This window comes from Chiloscyllium punctatum, chromosome 12 (assembly GCF_047496795.1).
Source record: "Chiloscyllium punctatum isolate Juve2018m chromosome 12, sChiPun1.3, whole genome shotgun sequence".
In the NCBI taxonomy this organism is placed as follows: domain Eukaryota; kingdom Metazoa; phylum Chordata; class Chondrichthyes; order Orectolobiformes; family Hemiscylliidae; genus Chiloscyllium; species Chiloscyllium punctatum.
This window is the reverse complement of record NC_092750.1, coordinates 45,357,400-45,381,188: the sequence shown is the minus strand read 5'-3', so window position 1 is coordinate 45,381,188 and position 23,789 is coordinate 45,357,400. Positions and strand designations below refer to the sequence as shown.

Genomic DNA, 23,789 nt, shown 5'->3' with positions numbered 1-23,789 from the left:
CGTTATATGCCCAATGATTCTTTATCATGGTATGCCCAATAAGTGAAGAATTAACTTCAAAGTCTGTCAGTCAGAATATAGTTCTGCTAATTCTATCTGAACTAGTAATCATCCTCCCTCCACCCCCACCAGATGCTGACATGGGCTTGCTTGATGTCTATTTCAGGCATTTTTATTTCAGTCATACCAATATGAAGATGCTGAGAACTTTGCAGTAAAATTCAGGGATAAGAATTTTTTTCCACTCCTCAAGCACCAAATCAAACAATTCAAGCTTGATATGGCAGAAGGCAGCCCGAACAAAAGTAAAAGGTTAGCATGTTCCAGCCTAATTCCCTGTTAATACAACACGATAAATAATTCTTAGCAACCACTTGTTTAATATTTTTAATACAAAAGGTCATCAGTTGTGAGGAAAATGATCTGAAGTGAAAGGGATCCATGCATACTTTAATAGAAGTGGAGTAGCTATTTTAATTAGATATAACTGCATCACATTTCAAAGTGCCTTAAATTATAAGATGGCTGATGTACATTCCATTCCAGTCACAATAAAAATAAAACTGAAATTCTTCCTGATAGATTTGGCTTATTGCAAGAGAGTGTCTATGATTACAATATTTGCAAGTCACAATAAATCCAGAATCTGCTTGGTTTGAAGTAAAAGTAATTTTTCTCAGGCTTTCTAGGTAAATCATTGGCAATAACTCCAGATATTGTGAATTTAAAGTTGATCTTCACATTGTCAGTGTTGTCTTGCTAATGGGACTTGTATTTGGAACTGAACATATGAAACAACTAGCAAAGCCCAAAAAATAAGTTAAGCCATCTAAACTAATACGTTCAAAATTAGTTATTTACAACTCATACCACTTAAGTAGCAATCTAAAATATTACAAGCACTGAAGTTAAATGGAAAAGATGTTTTATTACTGACTTAATCTCAGCATACCCTTGATCCACTAACTGGAAAGCAGAAAGATTTGCATTCATATAAGACAGTACCGCATCAAAAAAGATCTTTACTCTAATTACTTTGAAGGGTCAAGTAGTTACTTTTCATACTGCAAGATCCTACAAGTATCATTGAGAGGTGTTACAACAATCCACATATCCATGTCTATCCACCCTCGACCCCCCCAGAGCAACATCTCTGGCAATCGACATTTCCGCAGCACTATGCTGGTGTCAGTCTGGCTTATGTACTTAAAGTCATTTTCTGGAACAGAGTGGCACCAAAAATAAACAAAATATGAAATATTCAACAGATATTTGTTTCACTAGACTCTGGACTCCAGATTCTATAGCAATCCTAATTTACCATTGTCGTCACTGGAGGACAAACTGCCAGCTGTTTACAGCCTTGCCCTTAAATAGGTTGTTTCTAAATCAATCTTAGGTTACTTGATTTTGGGTTCGAGCATCCTAAATTTGCACTAGTCTTCATCCACTTTCCACAAACACTTATCACCAGGGCAAGGGGAGACAGAGGAATTGACAAGAGGGTAAATTAAGTGGATGCGGCTATCTCTAACAATTTCATTCAAGATATTAGGAGTAATTTTCTTTTCACTTAAATATTAAAACATTCCATCTTAGAATTGAACAATGATTAAAAGATTTGTCAGTTATTGACTATGCTGCATGAAAGGACACTGAAGGAAAAAATCAAGAACATGCAGCAGAATGGATCAGAAGTAGACATGTAAATTTGTGGTTCTTCTGCTCTTCGGTCAGAGTGCTAAAAAGGAAAAAGTCCAAGTCCACTAGCCCCAAAACAGATCAATTGCCCTACCCTAAAATAACTTCAAAGAGAGCTAGAAAGGCAAATTAACAGAGTAGAACAAGAAAATATTCACATTGCAGCAATGTGGAAGGATGGATTGAGACAGCAACACCACCTGTCTGCTCCAACATCAGATATTTTGATTTTTGATACAACGCTGAGTGTCAACAGCAATCTTATCTTGGCGACCTTTGAATTAAATGCTCTTGTTGCTGCTAGGAAAATAAGTTTCTTAAAACACATTTAACAAGTTAAAGATCACACAACACTAGGTTATATTCCAACAGGTTTATTTGGAAGCACTAGCTTTCAGAGCGCTGTTCCTTCATCAACCACCCAGAGGAGGAACAAGGCTCCGACAACTAGTGCTTCCAAGTAAACCTGTTGGACTATAGTGTGTCATCTTTAACTTTGTACTCCCCAGTCCAACACTAGCACCTCTAAAATCACATTTAAAAAGCATCTGCTGAGTAACAATTATTTCTCATATTACTTGCTGAGAACTTTATTTTAAAAGTGAATAACAATCCACCTTGTTACACAATGCCACATATCATTGTGCTAAAATGCAGGATAAAGGGGAATGGGAGTGAAGTTAAGAATGAAAGTAAGGAAGGTAAGAAACAAGCCCAAGCGCTGACCAGAGTTGCTTACAGTCATGATACTCACACAGCAAAATGATTTTACTTAGATTTTCATAGAATCCCTACAGTGTGGAAATAGACCATTTGGTACAAGTCAACAACAACCCTCTGAAGAGTGACCCATTTCCCTAACCCATTAGTCTACATTTAACTAATGCCTGCACATCCCCAAATGCTACAGGCAATTTAGCATGACCAATTCACTTCACCTGCACATCTTTGGATTGCGGGAGGAAACCCACGCAGACACAGGGAGAATGTGTAAACTGCATACAGACAGTCGCTCAAGGCTGGTATCAAACCCGGGTCCGTGGCGCTGTGAGGCAGCAGTGCTCACCACTGAGCAACCATGCCGCTTGTTTCTATTTTGTTACAAATAGATTAGAATTCCTTTTCCTGTCACTATCCCACCACCATCTCATGAATTAAAATGCTTATGTATAAACAGATGATTCAAAGTAAACATGCTGACAAATAATGCAATACCAATTTCCCTTAAAATATATCTGAAGCTTTGCCTATTGCACTTATCAGAACAAGTCACAAGAATCCTAACCAACTGCACCAGTTTACCCTGGTTGACATTCCCCATTGCAATAACTCTACCAAACAAAGTGCACTGGCCAGCCAATCCGTACTCTCATCTCAGTATTTTAGTTTTCCCTTTAAAGTGACATTCAGTTAAATGCCCTGATAAGTGCAAAATTAAAACAATCTTCAACAAGATGTGTTTTTCATTAATTCTCAAATTTTATGCTCTTGAATAGCTATTAAAATATGTCAACTTGTACAATTTTAGTTTGCTTTTTCATAGAAAATATTGAAAATAACCAATGTGCGTTTGTAACTTCAGTTACTCTGTTTTTGCTGCAGTTTTTCTAATATCGCAAGAACAATTCAGTTTTCACACCTATCATAGAATTTGATCTCAATATATCAGCACTCAATATATCAATATATCATGCACAGTCTTATTCACACTGTGCATCAGCAGTCCATTCAAAAGCAATGAGAACATCTATCATTGCTTATATCATTCACACCATTACTGCTCACCTAATTTGCCAAGAAGGAAACAGAACTGTTAAGGGTATCAGTATGAAATCAACTGACATTGGATCAGTTCACCAATACTCTCAAATCTTCAGTCTGAATTCAAATTCACTTCCAGTTACCCAATTATTTTTATAAATACATATCACAATATTTTGGATGTTAAAGAGCTTAACAGCATATTGATGCACAAGTGCAACTTTGACAAAATTATTGGCAATACAAAATCTATTTTTTTCATTTATTTAGAAATGACAGAACCCCCTGCAGACATAAAACATTCAATGATATTAAATTGTACATTCAGCCAACACGAGTGCCCAGATCATTAATTTGGAGCACCAATTCTAATACTGACCCCTGGGGATCATGAAATATAGATTCTGCATTGTCCCTAAAACGTTTTGTATCAATACTGTCACTGTCCCTTTAATCTTCCTCACAATCCGCCATGCAATACATTGTCAAAAACCTTCGGAAAGTTCAACCTTTTCAAATGTCCATAGTTTTTGGAATTATTCTCCAGAGTTGAAAAGCTTCATCCTCAAAGGATGTACTGGCCCTGTAGCAGGTCCAGAGTAGGTTCACGAGAATGATCCCAGGAATGAAAACCTTAACATATGAAGAATGTTTGAGGACTCTGGGTCTGTATTCAATTGAGTTTCAAAGGATAAGAGTGGATCTAATTGAAATTTACAGAATACTGAACAGCCTGGACAGAATGAACTTTGGGAAAATTCCACTGGCAGGAGAGACTTGGACCTGAGGGCATAACCTTAGAGTAAAGAGAAGACCCTTTGGAATGGAGATAAAGAGAAACTTCTTAAGCCAGAGGGTGGTGAATCTGTGGCATTTCACTGCCACAGAAGGTTGTGGAGGCCAGGTGATTGAGTACATTTAAGATCAAGATAGATAGGTTCTTGATTGTCAACGTGATGAAAAGGTTATGGGGAGAAAGCAGGAGAATGGAGGTGAAAAACGTATCAGCCATGATTGAATGGTGAAGCAGACTCAATGGGCCGAATGGCTGAATTTCTCGTCCTATGCTCTATGATCTTACTGTCTTTGATCACTCAACAAACAAATTGGTATTCTTTTGCAAAACCTAAATAGAGTAATAATGGGAGGAGGCAAACATGTGCATATCACACTTCTTTAAAAACAAAGACCCGTATGAAATAGATATCCTGCACTGATTGTTTCAATAAAATATCAGTTCATTTTTGGACATACTGAGGGCCGCTAGAAAGAAAAATGACTAAACCAAAAACAGGCCATTAATCTCCCATCAATTTTCTAATTTAAAATGAAAATTTGAATACCAGTTACAAAAGTTAAAGCTGAAGCAACATGACGGCACAACATCGTGGGCCAAAGAGCCTGTTCTGTGCTGTATTGTTCTATGTTCTAACACTGTGCACCTAGAAATCTGAATATATCAAAGTACAGAGAGACATAGAACTATACAGATTGTATAGAATATTACACCAATACATATTTCATGAAACTGAACAGAAACAAACAAACTATACCTAACTCACAAACCAAACTGTATTGTACAAACTATGTGAATTATGTAATAATGAAGAGTACTGTTGGGAAATGAAACAATACGACTGAATTCTTTTAAATAAAATCAGTTTTAAAAGTTAGCTTTTTCCGTTTAGACAAAAATATTGTAGGTACCAATCATTTCTTTATTCAAGAATGTTAATTTATACTACCATTCCTAAAAGAAAACATCCCAAGTTGGTTCAAAAAAAAGCAAGATGAAACGTGACAGTTAAAAGGAGGCATCAGGCTGTTCAGATACGAGACCAGAATCTAGACCAAAGAAGCAAGCTTAAGAACGGTGTTCAAGGAGAATGAGTGTGAAGTAGTACAGAGGAAATTCAGATGTAGGTAAGCACAGTGGAAGGCATGACCATCAGAATTAAATGTGGAAGATGCACAAGAGACCAAAACAGATTATCGGTAGTGAGATAGAGAGAAGCAATGCCTTGGAGATAGATTTAAATACAAACATGAGAGTTTTACATTCAAGTCATTGCTCAGTAAACATAGCATAATAGGTCACAGGAGTGCAATGACATCAGGATCTGGAAAAGGTTTGAGTGAGCTTAACTTTAGATCAGGTAAGAAAAGCACAGAAATAAGGAGTTTGAACTTAACAGAACACCAGATGAGGGATGCGACAGCAGCTGTGCCAAGGGAGTGACAGTAAATCAGAAGTGGGTTAAGAAACTCAACTGAAAGCCCAGTGTGTCACTTAGTTTGCAAGTACTTGGGTTCAGTCTCCAGCAGTGTCCAGGGAAGCAACATTGCAGAATAAAAGGTAATAGCTATCGTTTTCATTATATTTTAACTGGATGAAATTTTAGCTCATCAATGACTAGGCAGACAACACAAGAGACAGTGGATAGATTAGCAAGGTAGCATTGGCTCACATTATACAACACAATTTCCTACATAACTTAAATGAGTCCATCACACACAAATTCACCTCTGAAACGGAACTACCCAGCAAGCGCTTTTTCCTAAACATGCTACTTGAGGATTTTGCCAGTCCTGCTGTCTACTATCACAGGTTAAATGATGGACTGAAAACTTCTCTATCGCCATAAACTGTAAAATTACATTTATTGGCAACTACGTAAATGGGGGCACAAGCTATTTGTTCACCATGCAGTCTTCATTTCAAAAAGGGTATATCAATGGAACCCTACGATTTAGTTTGGGATTAGGTTTGGCATAGACTGAGTAGACTGAAGGGTCTGTTTTTTGTGCTATATGACTATGACTTTGTAATGGTTATGCCAACAGTCTGGCTGTGCATCAAACACACTCATAAATAGGTCCAATGACATTATACTTGTTGTTAAAAAATACATTTATTTCAGATTACCCTGGAAAGGTAAGGTATCCCAATAATTTGAGGAACAGTTGAAGTTCACTGTTTCACTCGGCTATGAAATTGTAATACAAGAGGCTTTCTTCACCAGAGACTACTGTCAATCCAAAAGCCATTCAGCCTACCACATACTGAGTAACATGGGAAATGAATTTCAGTGCCAGTGGTACAAGGGCAGATGGATCATATCAAACAGCAAGTCTTTTTGGCTGTGTAATGGAAAATTAACATTTATTGTGAAATCTATAAAAGCATGGTTGAAACAAAGTAGTAAGGGCCTGACTTTGCAAAGCGTTGCAGACAGACAGAAAAAATGTCAAGTTAAACCGACAGTAAACTATCATATCAACAGTCAAGGAATGAGAAAAACAACTCCATATGTGGAAAGGAACTCGAATGTCCCAGGCTCTTGGCCTTGAGATGTTGATAAGGAGAAGTGAAGTATAGTATAAAGGGAATATGTGAAAGCAGTCAGGCACCCCTTGCATGAAGCACCTTGTCAATGTATTGGGTCAACTCTGCACAGTCCAAAAATAAACTTTTTCTTTGCTCTTGCTAGCATTTGAGTCAAGTTGATTTAATTTCCATGACAGGCTGCTTGCAACTGAGATGTTAAGGGGTTAATTTGCTCTGCTGACTTAAAATAATTGGATGTCCTGGAGGTAGGGTGATATGTTTCTCTGTTTTGCAGGTACAATGTAAAAAGAAATCACTCCTATTATTCAGAGCACATTTACATTATCATCCCTTATTCAGAATCAATAAGAATATTGCAGCTAAAGTTTTGACTACTCAGTGCAGTTAAAAAAATGATTCACACCAGATCTTAAGGAATGATCTAAATTACACTGTTTCTGGAGATCATCTGTGTCTTGAGTGGCATGTGATGTGAGGGAGTGACTGGGGGTTGTCTTGTGAGCATTACTGACTGTGATGGGAGATTTTGTGTAAAGGAAGAACTGATTCCTTTGTTCAGAGAGCTCCTCTTAGCACACTGCACAAGCATTGCGAAGAGTTTTAAGTGATCCTCCAAAGCTTGTACTTGCTTAATAAATTTCGGCTGTTCACAGAAGTTGGCATATTGTAGTTGAATCAGGTGTGCAAGAATCTCAAGGAAAAGAACCTAACAGCAACAAGATCGTACTCAATTAGACTGCGCCTTCAAAACCCAGAACATGGAGACCAACATTCAAAACAATTCCATGAATGCACAACATTTATTGAATAACCACAACTGTGCTAATTGGAAATAATAACCAATTTAAAGATCATCAGGCAGGCTCGCAATGCAACTTTTAGAAGCATAGGTAAGCGATGTATATTAATCTGATCTCAGAAAATGAAAACCTATCCAGGCTTTGTGCCCTTTGCAGATAAACAAAAGCTTGGGGGACAACGGTTTTCTGGTACACTCACTATGGCAACACCTCCACCAAACAGAACCCACATACCTTTTTGGAAATTAATAGAACTATACCCTAATGGACGGCACGGTGGCACAGTGGTTAGCACTACTGCCTCACAGCGCCAGAGACCTGGGTTCAATTCCTGCCTTGGGCAACTATCTGTGTGGAGTTTGCACATTCTCCCAGTGTCTGCGTGAGTTTCCTCCGGTTTGCTCGCACAGTCCAAAGATGTGCAGGCTAGGTGAATTGGCCATGCTAAATTTCCCGTAGTGTCAGGTTTAATGGAATGGGTCTGGGTGGGTTGCTCTTCGGAGGATTGGTGTGGACTTGTTGGGCCGAAGGGCCTGTTTCCACACTAAGTAATCTAATCTCTAATCTAATCTATTCTTTAGAATTCTAATATATTAGGTCCTGTCTAAAGTGCACAAGTACCTCCAGTTATACCATTTTGAGAAATTATTAATGTTGTTTGGGATTCTTGTGGTGCTGTGACAGTGTCCCTACCTCTGTGCAGAGGGATCTTGGGGTCCATGTACATAGGTTTATAGTGCTGTTAAGAGATGTTGAAGCATTGAAAAAGATGCAGAGGAGATTTACCAGAATGTTGCCTGGTCTGAAGGGAAGGTCTTATGAGGAAAGGCTGAGAGACTTGGGTCTGTTCTCATTGGAGAGAAGGAGGCTAAGAGGGAATTTGATAGAGACATACAAGATGATCATAGGATTAGATAAGGTAGGCAGTAAAAGTATTTTTCCTAGAATGAAGTCAGCTTGTATGAGGGGGGTATAGCTACAAATTGAGAGGTGATAGATTTAAGACATAAGTCAGAGGCAGGTTCTTTATTCAGAGAGTGGTGAGGGTGTGCAGCGCCTGCTAATGTAGTTAACTCAGTCACATTAGGGGCATTTAAACAATCCTTGGATAGGATGGGCTTAGATTAATTCACAGGTCAGTGCAAAGTCGAGGGCCGAAGTGCTGTTTTGTTCTATGTTCTAGAAGGTCAGGGTTCAACTCTCACCTGCCTTAGAGGTATGTTATCACATGTACACAAAGGCTGAATAAGAAAGAAAATTACTTCAAAACCTCAAGTTCTAATCTTGTGTAAGAACCTCTTGAGTCTTGCAGCAAAGGGGTAATGACCAGCTCTCTGGACCAAAGCTGTGTTCAAGTCCTACTTGCCCTAGGTGTGTCACAAGTCCATCGCTGGACATCAGAGTGCATCTGGGAAAATGAACAAAGTGAATTTCACAACTAATCTTGGAGGAACTGTTGGGCGAAGTTCACAGAATCAGATAAGTTAATTGTTGTTTTAAGTCTGTCCAAGAGAAAGGGTGCAGTAGTGAGTATAGTGGATTCTTTCTTGATTATATGTTTTTGGAGAGAAGTCTCTTGATCAAACTTAAAATATAAGCCATAGCTATTAATTTAACCTGGGGCAGTGTTTGTAGAGGAATAAGACGGTATTATTTTCTGGGTCTGTAGATTGTGAAAGAGCAAAAATGGCCTTTGCAGTGATATGTACTTCTCGTCAGATGTGGGAGTTTAAAGAGAGTTTAAGGGTTACGACAGATTATATCTGCCATAAATGCTGTTGGATGCAAATCTTATCAGATCGAGTGGATCGGTTGGAGAGACAGATAGAAGCAATGAGGAATTTGCAACAGCAACAGTTTGTTATGGATGGTGATTATTGGGGCTGGGGAGGGGGGGGGGGGGGGGGGGGGGGGGCAGGGGGAGGGATGAGAAGTCTCAGATACAGTCACATAGATGGGTTAACACCAGGAAGGGAGAGAGAGGTCGGCACCTAGGGCAGGAATCTTTTGTGGATATACCCATTTCAAAAAGGTATGCTGTTTTGGAAAATGTAGGGGGTGATGGACTCTCAGGGGAACGTAGCACGAACAGCCAAGTTTCTGGTATTGAGACTGGCTCTAGTGCAACGAGGGGTATGCCGGCTTCCAAGAGATCAATTGTGTTAGGAGATTCTGTAGTCTGAGGCACAGACAGACATTTGTGGCTAGCAGAGAAAAAGCAGAATGGGGTGTTGTTTCCCTGGTGCCAGGATCAAGGACGTCTCAGAGAGGGTGCAGTTTGTTCTCATGGGGGAAGAGGGACCAGGAGGCCATTGCCCACATTGGAACCAACGACACTGGAAAGGAAAAAGGTTGAGACTCTGAAGGGAGGTTACAGAGAGTTAGACAGAAATTTAAAAAGGAGGTCCTCAAGCGGAGTAATATCTGGATTACTCCCAGTGCTACAAGCTAGTGATGGCAGGAATAGGAGGATAGAGCAGATGAATGCATGGCTGAGGACCTGGTGTATGGGAGAAGGATTCACATTTTTGGATCATTAGAATCTCTTTTGGGGTAGAAATGACCTGTACAAGAAGGACAGATTGCAGCTAAATTGGAAGGGGACTAATATACTGGCAGGGAAATTTGCTAGAACTGCTTGGGAGGATTTAAACTAGTATGGTGAGGGGGGGGACCCAGGGAGATAGTGAGGAAAAAGATCGATCTGAGACTGGTACAGCCGAGAACACAAGTGAGTCAGGGCAGGCAGGGTCAAGGTAGGATTAATAAATTAAACTGCATTTATTTCATTGCAAGGGGTCTAACAGGGAAGGCAGATGAACTCAGGGCATGGTTAGGAACATGGGACTGGGATATCATGGCTCAGGGATTGGCAGAACTGGCAGCTTAATGTTCCAGGATACAAATGCTACAGGAAAGATAGAAAGGGAGGCAAGAGAGGAGGGGGAGTGGCATTTTTGGTAAGGGATGGCATTACAGCTATGCTGAGGGAGGATATTCCCGGTAATACATCCAGGGAAGTTATTTGGATGGAACTGAGAAATAAGAAAGGGATGATAGACCCCCCAATAGTCAGAAGGAAATTGAGAAACAAACTTGTAAGGAGATCTTAGCTATCTGTAAGACTAATAGGGTAGTTATGGTAGGGGATTTTAACTTGCCAAATGTCGACTGGGACTGCCGTAGTGTTAAAGGTTCAGATGGAGAAGAATTTTTTAAGTGTGTACAAGACAATTTTCTGATTCAGTATGTGGATGTACCTACTAGAGGAGGTGCAAAACTTGACCTACTTTTGGGAAATAAGGCAGAGCAGGTGACTGAGGGGTCAGTGGGGGAGCACTTTGGGGCCAGCGACCATAATTCTATTCGTTTTAAAATAATGATGGAAAATGATAGACCAGATCTAAAAGTTGAAGTTCTAAATTGGAGAAAGGCCAATTTGGACGGTATTCAGCAAAAACTTTCAAACACTGATTGGAGGCAGATGCTCGCAGGTAAAGGGATGGCTGGAAAATGGGAAGCCTTCAGAAATGAGATAACAGGGATCCAGAGAAAGTATATTCCTGTCAGGGTGAAAGGGAAGGCTGGTAGGGTATAGGGAATGTAGGATGATTAAAGAAATTGAGGTTTTGGTTAAGAAAAAGAAGGAAGGATATGTCAGGTATAGACAGGATAGATCGAGTGAATCCTTAGAGCATAAAGGAAGTAGGAGTATACTTAAGAGGGAAATCAGGAGGGCAAAATGGACACATGAAATAGCTTTGGTAAATAAAATTAAGGAGAATCCAAAGGGTTTTTACAAATACATTAAGGACAAAAGGGTAACTAGGGAGAGAATAGGGCCCCTCAAAGATCAGCAAAGTGGCCTTTGTGTGGAGCTGCAGAAAATGGGAGATGCGCTAAATGAATATTTTGCATCAGTATTTACTGTGGAAAAGGATATGGAAGATATAGACTGTAGGGAAATAGATGGTGACATCTTGCAAAATGCCCAGTTTACAGAGGAGGAAGTGCTGGATGTCTTGAAACGATTAAAGGTAGATAAATCCCTAGGACCTGATCAGGTGTACCAGAGAACTCTGTGGGAAGCTAGAGAAGTGATTGCTGGGCCTGTTGCTGAGATATTTGTATCATCGAGAGTCACAGGTAAGGTGCCGGAAGACTGGAGATTGGCAAACATGTTGCCACTGTTTAAGGAGGGCGGTAAAGACAAGCCAGGGAACTATAATCCGGTGAGCCTGACCTCGGTGGTAGGCATGTTGTTGGAGGGAATCCTGAGGGACAGGATGTATACGTATTTGGAAAGGCAAGGACTGATTCGCGATAGTCAATATGGATTTGTGCATGGGAAATTATGTCTCACAAACTTGATTGAGTTTTTTGAAGTAACAGAGGATTGATGAGGGCAGAGCAGTAGATGTGATCTATATGGACTTCAGAAAGGTGTTCAACAAGGTTCCCCATGGGAGACTGATTAGCAAGGTTAGGTCCCATGGAATATAGGAAGAACTAGTCATTTGGATACAGAACTAGCTCCAAAGGTAGAAGACAGAGGGTGGCGGTGGAGGGTTGTTTTTCAGACTGGAGGCCTGTGACCAGTGGAGTGGTACAGGGCCCTCTACCTTTTGTCATTTACATAAAAGATTTGGAAGAGGTATAGTTAATAAGTTTGCAGATGACACCAAAATTGGAGGTGTAGTGGACAGCGAAGAGAGTTACCTCAGATTACAACAGGATCTGGACCAGATGGGCCAATGAGCTGAGAAGTGGCAGATGGAGTTTAATTCAGATAAATGCGAGGTGCTGCATTTTGGGAAAGCAAATCTTAGCAGGACTTATACACTTAATAGTAAGGTCCTAGGGAGTGTTGCTGAACAAAGAGACCTTGGAGTGCATGTTCATAGCTCCTTGAAAGTAGAGTCCCAGGTAGATAGGATAGTGAAGGCGACATTTGGTATGCTTTCCTTTATTGGTCAGAGTACTGATTAAAGGAGTTGGGAGGACATGTTGCGGCTGTATGGGACATTGGTTAGGCCACTGTTGGAATGTTGCGTGCAATTCTGGTCTCTTTCCTATTGGAAAGATGTTGTGAAACTTGAAAGGGTTCAGAAAAGATTTACAAGGATGTTGCCAGGGTTGGAGGATACGAGCTACAGGGAGAGGCTGAACAGACTGGAGCTGTTTTCACTGGAGCGCGGAAGCTGAGGGGTGACCTTTTAGAGGTTTACAAAATTATGAGGGGCATGGATGGGATAAATAGACAAAATCTTTTCCCTGGGGTCGGGGAGTCCAGAACTAGAGGGCATAGGTTTAGGGTGAGAGGGGAAAGATATAAAAGAGACCTAAGGGGCAACTTTTTCACGCAGAGGGTGATACGTGTATGGAATGAACTGCCAGAGGATGTGGTGGAGGCTGGTACAATTGCAACATTTAAGCGGCGTTTGGATGGGTATATGAATAGGAAGGGTTTGGAGGGATATGGGCCGGGTGCTTGCAGGTGGGACTAGATTGGGTTGGGATATCTGGTCGGCATGGATGGGTTGGACCAAAGGGTATGTTTCCATGCTGTACATCTCTATGACTCTAAGTCCAAGCAAACTGGTTAAAAATAATTTCATTATCCTAATGACTTTCTCATTTCTGCCCGTTATCCAAAAATTGACTCCGTTTTTGGACTGAACCTGAGCCTTCCAAGATTAAATAGTCAAAGGTTCCAGTTAGAACAAAATTTTTTACCTTTAGGTACTTTACATGTATAATTAAAAAGTTTAATTAAGTACATGTAAAATCTGACAGAGGAGTCTTGTGACACAATCTGATTGAGATATTCAAATTATGTTCATACTATTTCCTAATGTTTTATTCAGTACACTTCAATTCAAACTAGTTTTTTTTATTTATTGCATAATTATGAAGCATGTTCTATTGTTTTTTTTTCCCATTTTGTCAGCACAAGACAAAAAGTGATTCACACTTCAATTATTCCACATTGCTCAGAGGCTTTATCAAAAGTAATATAAATGGGGCAGGTGGTACAGAAGTAGGATAATTAGTTCCTATTGAAGCGTTTTCCTCCCTCATTGAAACCAGTCACTTTCCAAAAATTCCAACGATAAAAGTCACTATCGTTAAACCATCCCATACTACAAATGCTGGCTGTGATGTCAAACATCACAACAAGAGGCACTGATTTACAATAATAAAAGTCAAATTTCATTTGTATTACCATCAGACACAGATTTTAGAATACAACTTGGGAGCTTTCCATTCCAGTATTTTTCAAACCTTTGCCAACTGTAATTCAAATTGGAACAAAAACAAAACTGAAAATAAGCATCTCATTTCCACTTGGGACCCTGCAGCCTTAGATGAAGTATCAAGCTCAACAATTTTAGGGTCCAAACATCTTCCCCAACCCCTACACATTAGACTTTGTGATCACATGGACTGCTACCACAACCAACTCACTCAACTATTAATGGCCCCATTAGCATCTGATACTACAATGCTGACTATTACTCATTCCTTCACCTGCCCAACTGCAGCTCTATCTCCTGGGCTCTGTCTCCACCTATCATTTACTCCTATCCCCTTCCCCTACCCCACCTTTGACATTTATACCAACCTTTCCTCACCACACTCAGTTCTAAAGAAGGATCACTGGACTAGAATTGTTAGCTGTGCATTCTCTCCACAGATACTTCCAGACACGAGTTTGTTTTTGTTTCAGATTGCCAGCATCTGCAATTCTTTCTCTTTTTATAATTCAAATTGGCTTGGCTTTCTCTATACAGAGATTTCGCAAAATCCTAATCTCAAAAGTTTTGATGTTTTTAAAATATAATGCTAATCTCTTATTGAACTATCTTACTGAAGACAAAGCAGCGTTTGCAGCAGGCTTAATTTTCACCAACAGCATTCAAAATACCAACAACATTCCATGCAAATTAGCAAAAAAAGTTAAAATATTCAAGTAAAAACAGCCCTGTACTGTCTTATTTCTGACCACTTTAGATACACCAACATTAGAGTATATATAGAAAAATTTCAATCTATTGTAAAATTAGAATTCAAAGCACAACTGCAGTTACAGTTGGAAAGAATGGTTTTTAAACAAATGTGAGAATTTGCGCGTATTTGTTTCTTCTTGTTATAGAAATTCTGCAAAATTTTAAATCAACTATGTTAAGATTAAAGTTTACTTGTATTAGATTGCAGTAGATTGTACTGATAATTACACAGTGCTGGTCCTTGCATTAAGATTAGAACATCTCAGTCATACAAAAGACAAGAATGTAATACTCACCAAATGTAAACTCCCAAGGCCTCCCAATATATATAAAAGAAAATGCTAGTTCTCACTTTCTTTTAAACTCAATGAACCTAGTTACTAGAGTTTACACTTGGGTTGCAGTGACTCACTAATACCCACTGAATATACGGACTGGATTATCAGTAGATCTCTGTATTTCATTTAAACACAAAAAAAACCCGAAAGATCAGCCCCAGAAAACATTATTTGAGAATAATACTTCCAGAACAAGACAGGAAATATGGCTGTAGCAGAAGCTGGGGAAGTGGTGGGAAAAACATAAAACTTTCTTTTGAGCTACTCTATTGGAGGCTCTGATCACCCGCCAATTATCAAGTATTCAATCTTCATGTTTTGCCGTAAACTGTGAATGCCTGGCTAAGTTGATTAATGGGGAAGACGACAAAATAGGAACAAATGCTCAGGTAGCCTGAATACACATTACAGTGTTTAAGCATGGAGTTTATAAAGGTTAGTTTTGGGCAAAGGAGGGTGCTTAAGTTCTGAAATCTGCCTGATAATAAGTCTGGGTGGTGTGATTGTCGGAGTCAAAAAAAGGCTTAAGACAATTATACAGTGAAGGAGATGCAAGATAATTATGTTTTTTCGTGCACAATTGATTTTACTTTCAGCGATGGATTAATGAAATTCCTGAAAACCAAGGGAAACACCTGAAAACGGTCACAAAGTATCTGCGTGTCAGAACTGGGAAATAAGAATCCACTGGAATCTGAAAAGGACGATGATTCCCAGAAGAGTGCTGTACAAGATACTTATAAAGGCAAACATTCATGCTGCAGTTGTATAGAACTTTAGTTAGACCACATTTGGAATACTGCATGCATTCCTGGTTGCCACACTACCAGAAGGATGTGGAGGCTTTGGAGATGGCAAAGAAAAGGCTTACTGGGATGTTGTCTGGTTTGGAAGGTATTAGCTACAAGAAGAGATTGAGCAAAGTCAGTTTGATTTCACTTCAATGTCAGAGGCTGAGGACACACCTGATAGAGATTAGAATGGATATATTTTTTCCCCAAGATAGAAATACTATGGGATATAGATTTAAGGTAAAAAGGGAAAAGTTCAAATGAGATGTAAGGGGCAAGTTTTTCTTGAAAACACAATGATAAATGCCTGGAATGTGCTGTCAAAGGAGAATGTAGAAGCAGATACAACAGCAATATTTAAGAGACATCTTGACAGATACATGAATAGGCAGGTATGAGGGGGATGTGGACAGCTTGGAGGCAAAAGGGTTTTCCACTTAGAGAAAAAGCGTCATGTGTCAGCACAGGCTTGGTGGACCAAGAGCCTCTTCCTGGCCTGTACCATTCTTTGTTCAAATGCATGAAGTAAAAGTTACTTTGAAAAGTATTTGGTCAATAGCATTTTAAAATATTTAATTAATAAAACATTAAGTCATGTTGTGTGATCCTTTCCAATCATAAATAGGTTGGAATGCTGTTGGTCTTGACAGAACAGTACTTATGCATAAACCAGCAACTCTATCAAGTTAATCTTCATAGTCATTGTGTACCATGGGAGTTAACCATCAATTGATTTTAAGGCATCTCCTTCCAATAAGTGCCATCTCAAGCCTTAGATTACAACACAGCTGTCACCATTGAGAGAAAATACACAGAAAATCACTTTAATATCTTGGACATAGCATGACCAAAAATGCTTACCATATGCTTAGAGGGCTTGACAAATATGCCAATTAGGAGGTCAATCCATCCAATCAAATGCTAAGAAAGGTAATTCTTCCCTTTGTATAAAATTCACCAACTTGGCCATGAACCTGAAGAGCCAAATGAAATCCTTCTGTTGTGTTCAATATTTCAAGCTATAAACTTCGTAAACAAACTTAAGAAATATAGCTGTTCACCTTTGAACTTGCTCAGTCATTCAATAAAAACATGGTGAATCGGTGTTTCAAATTCCACATTCCCATCAATATGCCTGCCTGACAAGAACTTATGCCCCTCTGCCTTAAAAATATTCAAAGAACCTGCCAACACCACTTTGAGACAGAGTTCCAAAGTCACACAAACCTCTAACAGAAAAATAATTCTCCTCTAAAAGGGTGAGCCCCACAATTGCAAAAGTGCAACCCAACTCTGGACTGACCCACAAATATTCTTTCCTTGTCAAACATAAGACCATTCAGAATCTTATTCATACATGCCATTCATTCTTCTCAACTCTAGTAGAAGCACAACCAGACTTTCCAACATATCCTCATAAGACAATCAACACATTCCAGGTAACAATCTGGTAAGCCTCCTCTGAAACACCTCCAATGCATCAAATCCTTCCTTAAATTAGACCAAAATTGCAGTCATCCACATAGACGTGGTCTCACCAATGCCCTTTGCAAAAGTATAATTTTTTAAGACAAAATTCTTGCATAATAAAGAGGATAATATCCCATTAGCCTTTGTGATTACATGCTGTTCTGGCATACTACATTTTTGTCACACATGAACCACAACAGCTAAACCCCCCCAGTACCTCAGAACTCTGCAGTCATTCACCATTTAAGTAACACTTTGTCTTTTTCATCATGCACAAGTGAACAACTTCACATTTTCCACATACCAAGTGCCATCTACCAGATTTGTCACTCAAACAATCTCAATCCACCTGCATGATCCTGGTCTTATTGGAATCATGCCATCACTGCAGTGCAGACTGAGTTTATTCAGCACATCAAGCCTACACCAACCATTTGTCCAGCATCCCATACGATCCCATAACACCACATTTACCATAGTTAACCCAGCCAGCCTGCACATCCCCGAACACTACAGGGCATGGCCAATCCACCTAACCTGCACATCTTTGGGAACAATAGGAGCAGACAGAGGAAACCCACGCAGACACAGTGAGAACATGCAAACGCCACATAGTTGCCTAAGGCAGAAATCAAACCCAGGTCCCTGGCATTCTGACACAACAGTGCTAATTACTGTGCCACCTTCACAACATATTTTCCTATCTCAATGCCGTCGATAAATTTAGCTACCATACCTTCACTCCCTTCATTCAAGTCATTGATCCAAATTGTAAAAGGCCGAATCTGCGGACACAGTGCAGGATTCCACTTTTCACATCTCACCAATCAGATAAATACTCATTTATACATACTGACTGGCTATCTAGTCAATCTTCTGACATTGCTAATACATTCCCTCTAAACCATATTTTTGGCAATAACCTTTGTTGCAGTGCCTGATTTATACTTGGCTTTCCACAGGCATTCATACATCTATAGACACCTCCATTGAAAGTGTTTATTACTCTTTCAATAAATTGACTCTTCCCTAATGTCGAGTTTTCTAAGTGCGCAGTTATACACCATGACTGATTCCAACACCTTTTCCACAAAAAAAAAAGTCAAACTACCTTGCTTCTTGCCTTGCTCCCTTCTTGAATAGAGGAGTTACGTCTGTTATTCATTCGGATAAAAACATGCCTGAATTTAGTGTATTTTAGAAAATTAACACTCATGCATGACAAGTCCATTAGCCACCTCTTAAGACCACAGGATGCTGCCCATCTGGACCTAGAGCTTTATTAGTCCACAACTGCAGTAGTTTCCCTACAACTGCTATTATTTCATCAAGTTCCTGACCTGCTTCCACCTCCTGACTTATAAGTAGTACAGGAGTGTTTACTATATTCTTTATAGGAAAGGCATACTTTACTTACTATTTTCATTTTGGAATATTTTATAAACATTTGTTGTCCATTTTTAGATTCCTAGCTAGCTTCCCTCAAATTCTAATTTTGGGTTTGCCTTTTAGTCATTCCATATACTCCGACCAATCATCTCACACTGCCACTCAACTTTGTGCAATCATGCTTTTTTCTTAAATTTGATGCATTTCCTAACTTTTGTTAACCATGAGTGCTGGGTCCTCTCTTTAGCATTTTTGTTTATAGTAGGAACATACAAATCTTCCCAGAATCTCAAAGAATATACTTATTCTAAGCATTATGAAATATTTCTTTAAATGTATGTCACTATTGCCATTGGTCCATCAGAGCTGAAAATGTGTTGCTGGAAAAGCGCAGCAGGTCAGGCAGTATCCAAGGAGCAGGAGAATCGACGTTTCGGGCATGAGCCCTTCTTCAGCCCTTCGGGCTCATGCCTGAAACGTCGATTCTCCTGCTCCTTGGATGCTGCCTGACCTGCTGCACTTTTCCAGCAACACATTTTCAGCTCTGATCTCCAGCATCTGCAGTCCTCACTTTCTCCATTGGTCCATCACCAAGCTTAGTACGCCAATTATAGTCAGCTAGTTCAGATTTCAAATCGAGACTGATGCCCTTAAATATATTTAAAATTCTTGACTAGCCCAAGCTTCTCCCTTTCAAATTGGATGCAAAATTGAAACATATCCTGGCTGCTGCTACCTAAAGGTGCCTTATCATAACATTTAAATATTTAAATGTTCACTCGCCATGGTAAGGCATACAAGGCTATGGGTCTCGTTGGGAAATGGGTTTAGAATAATTAGGTGGTCATTTTTGACTGGCATGGATACAATGGGCCAAAAGGCTTTTTTCTGTGCTCTAACTCTGAGGACATTCATTAATCCTGTCACATAATACAATTAGTCTAGATAAATCTGCTGTGTCCTTGGAAGGAAAATGCACTGCTCAAAATAAACAAAAACCACCATAAATTGCATTGAATTGGTTTTATTGTCACATGTACTCAAGTGAATGCAGTGAAAAGTTTACAATTTGTCCCTTGTGGTGCAATATTATGGATAAAGATTCTTCAGTACAAGTTCTTAGGAAAATAAAGAAATAAAGAATTACAAACCATAGGAATAAATTAGGAAAATAGCAAAATTTAAAAATTCAGAATAAAACTCCTTCTGACCCAAAAGACTGCCTCAGGGTGCTGGGAGACCATCATTTCCAAACAGACTGGGACAGCTATAGTGTTAAGGGTTTAGATGGAGAGGAATTTGTTAAGTTTATACAAGAAATTTTTCCGATTCAGTATGTGGATGTACCTACGAAAGAAGGTGAAAAATTTGACGTACTGTTGGGAAATAAGGCAGGGCAGGTGACCAAGGTGTCAGTGGGGAGCACTTTGGGGCCAGCGACCATAATTCTATTAGATTTTAAATAGTGATGGAAAAGGATAGACCAGATCTAAAAGTTGAAGTTCTAAATTGGAAAAAGGCCAATTTGGACAGTATTAGGCAAGAACTTTCAAAAGCTGATTGTGGGCAGATGCTCGCAGGTGAAAGGTTGGCTAGAAAATGGGAAGCCTTCAGAAATGAGATAACGAGAATCCAGAGGAAGTATATTCCTGTTAGGGTGAAGGGAAGGCTGGTAACTATAGGGAATGCTGGATGACTAAAGAAATTGAGGGTTTGGTAAAGAAAAAGAAGGAAGCATATGTCAGGTACAGACAGGATAGATTGAGTGAATCCTCAGAACAGTATAAAGGCTGTAGAAATATCCTTAAAGAGGGAAATCAGGACGGCAAAATGGACACATGAGATAGCTTTGGCAAATAGAATTAAGGAGAATCCAAAGGGTTTTACAAATACATTAAGGACAAAAAGGTAAATAGGGAGAGAATAGGACCCCTTAAAGATCAGCAAGGTGACCTTTGTGTGGAGCTGTAGTAAATGGGAAAGACACTAAATGATTATTTTGCATCAGCATTTACTGTGAAAAAGGATATGGAAGATGTAGGGAAACAGATGGTGATACCTTCAAAATGTCCATATTACAAAAGGAGAAAGTGCTGGGTGTCTTGAAACGCATAAAGGTGGATAAATCTCCAGGACCCTATCAGGTGTACCCTAGAACTGTGGGATGCCAGAGAAGTGATTGCTGGGCCTGTTGCTGAGATATTTGTATCATCGAGAGTCACAGGTGAGGTGCCGGAAGACTGGAGGTTGGCTAACATGGTGCCACTGTTTAAGAAAGGTGGTAAGGACAAGCCAGGGAACTAGAGGCCAGTGAGCCTGACATCGGAAGTGGGCAAGTTGTTGGAGGGAATCCTGAGGGACAGGAGGTACATGTATTTGGAAAGGCAAGGACAGATTAGGGATAATCAACATGGCTGTGCGTGTGGGAAATCATCTCTCACAAACTTGATTGAGTTTTTTGAATAATTAACAAAGAGGATTGATGAGGGCAGAGCAGTAGATGTGATCTATATGGACTTCAGAAAGGTGTTCGACAAGATTCCCCATGGGAGACTGGTTAGCAAAGTTAGATCTCATGGAATACAGGGAGAACTAGCCATTTGGATACAGAACTGGCTCAAAGATAGAAGACAGAGGGTGGTGGTGGAGGGTTATTTTTCAGACTGGAGGCCTGTGACCAGTGGAGTGCCGCAAGGATCGGTGCGTGGTCCTCTACCATTTGTCATTTACATAAATAATTTGGATGCGAGCAAAAGAGGTACAGTTAGTAAGTTTGCAGATGTCACCAAAATTGAAGGTGTAGTGGACAGCGAAGGAGGTTACCTCAGATTACAACAGGATGTTAACCAGATGGGCCAATGGGGCTGAGAAGTGGCAGATGAAATATTAATTCAGACAAGTGCAAGATGCTGCATTTTGGGAAAGCAAATCTTAGCAGGACTTCCACTTAACAGTAAGGGCCTAGAGAGTGTTGCTGAATAAAGAGACCTTGGAGTGCAGGTTCATAGCTCCTTGAAAACGGAGTTGCAGGGAGATAGGATAATGAAGAAGGCATTTGGTATGGTCAGAGTATTGAGTAAAGGAGTCATGCTGCGGCTGTACAGGACATTGGTTAGGCCACTTTTGGAATATTGCGTGCAATTCTGGTCTCCTTCCTATCGGGAAGATGCTGTGAAACTTGAAAGGGTTCAGAAAAGATTTACAAGGATGTTGCCAGGGTTGGAGGATTTGAGCTATAGGGAGAGGCTGAACAGGCTAGGGCTGTTTTCCCTGGAGTGTCGGAGGGTTAGGGGCGTCCTTATAGAGGTTTACAAAATCATGAGGGGCATGGATAGGGTAAATAGACAAAGTCTTTTCCCTGGGTTCGGGGAGTCCAGAGCCAGAGGGCATAGGTTTAGGGTGACAGGGGAAAGATATAAAAGAGACCCAAGGGCAACTTTTTCCACATAGTGGATGGTACGTGTATGGAATGAGCTGCCAGAGGAAGTGGTGAAGGCTGGTACAGTTGCAACATTTAAAAGGCATTTGGACGGGTATATGAATAGGAAGGGTTTGGAGGGATATGGGCCAGGTGCTGGCAGCTGGCATGGAGGGTTGGACCGAAGAGTCTGTTTCCATGCTGTACATCTCTATGACTCTATGTCATGCTGCACTGAGGGCACGAGTTCAGGACATCAAGAAGAGAAGGAAAAGAAACAATAAAGAAACAAAAAAAACATGAAACAAATGGTGCCGACAAGCTCTGGCAGAAAAGCTCTACTCTGCTTCCATCATGGAACCAAATGAAAGGATTCTATGAACTCCTCATTCAAGCTACTGTCAGCAATCTGCTTTTTCCAGTTTTTTGTAGATTTAAATCACCCATGATTATAGACAACAGTTATTCACCAGTACATAATATTTATTTTTATATATTTTATCCCACACTATAATTACTGTTGGGTGGCCTATAAACCAATCCTATTGGTGACTTTATTCTACATTTCCACCCAAACGTAAAGCAAATCCTGATCTCACAAAAGCAGGCCACCTGCAACGACTACACAAAGTGCCATCATTGATTAACAGAGCCACCCTTCCAACTTAGGAGAAAGTGAGGACTGCAGATGCTGGAGACCAGAGTTGAAAAACCTGATACTGGAAAAACACAGCAGACCAGGCAGTATCCGAGGAGCAGGAGAATTGACGTTTCGAGCATAAGCCCTTCCTGAAGAAGGGCTTACGTCCGAAACGTCGATTCTCCTGCTCCTCAGATGCTGCCTGGCCTGATGTGTTTTTCCAGCATCATATTTTTCATCACCCTTCCACCTTACCCAACTTCTTATTTTTCTCCAAATGTTGAGTACCCTCAACAGCCAGGATCTTTCATCATAATGCCATGTCTCCATAATAGCTATCAGATCATATGATATACTTCAAAAATATCAAATTTGGTAATTTTGCTATGAATGTTATGGACAAATACAGAGCCTTTAGCTTTAGAACATAGAACAATACAGCACAGAACAGGCCCTTCGGCCCACGATGTTGTGCCGAACTTCTAACCTAGATTAAGCACCCATCTATGTACCTATCCAAATGCCGCTTAAAGGTCGCCAATGATTCTGACTCTACCACTCCCACGGGCAGCACATTCCATGCCCCCACCACTCTCTGGGTAAAGAACCCACCCCTGACATCTCCCCTGTACCTTCCACCCTTCACCTTAAATTTATGTCCCCTTGTAACACGGTGTTGTACCCGGGGAAAAAGTTTCTGACTGTCTACTCTATCTATTCCTCTGATCATCTTATAAACCTCTATCAAGTCACCCCTCATCCTTCGCCGTTCCAACGGGAACTCTCAACCTATCCTCGTACGACCTACTCTCCATTCCAGGCAACATCCTGGTAAATCTTCTCTGCACCCTCTCCAAAGCTTCCACATCTTTCCTAAAGTGAGGCGACCAGAACTGCACACAGTACTCCAACTGTGGCCTAACCAAAGTCCTGTACAGCTGCAACATCACTTCACGACTCTTGAATTCAATCCCTCTGCTAATGAACGACAATACTCCATAGGCCTTCTTACAAACTCTATCCACCTGAGTGGCAACCTTCAAAGATCTATGTACATAGACCCCAAGATCCCTCTGTTCCTCCACCTGACTAAGAACCCTACCATTAACCCTGTATTCCGCA

The 23,789-nt window shown here is 40.1% G+C and overlaps 1 protein-coding gene across 4 annotated transcripts in view; it reads right to left on the bottom strand.

Annotated features, from left to right (window-relative positions):
* Positions 1–23,789, bottom strand: part of kbtbd8 (kelch repeat and BTB (POZ) domain containing 8) — a 58,495-nt gene that overhangs the window by 26,062 nt on the left and 8,644 nt on the right. The window contains exon 1 of one of the 4 annotated variants that reach the window (XM_072582503.1): positions 16,612–16,658. The exons of 2 other annotated variants lie outside the window; for them this stretch is intronic. The gene's annotated coding sequence lies outside the window, so the exon portion shown is untranslated. Of the gene's footprint in view, positions 1–16,611; positions 16,659–23,789 lie in introns of those variants that run through there. One more of the 4 variants, XM_072582504.1, reaches the window with a different exon arrangement.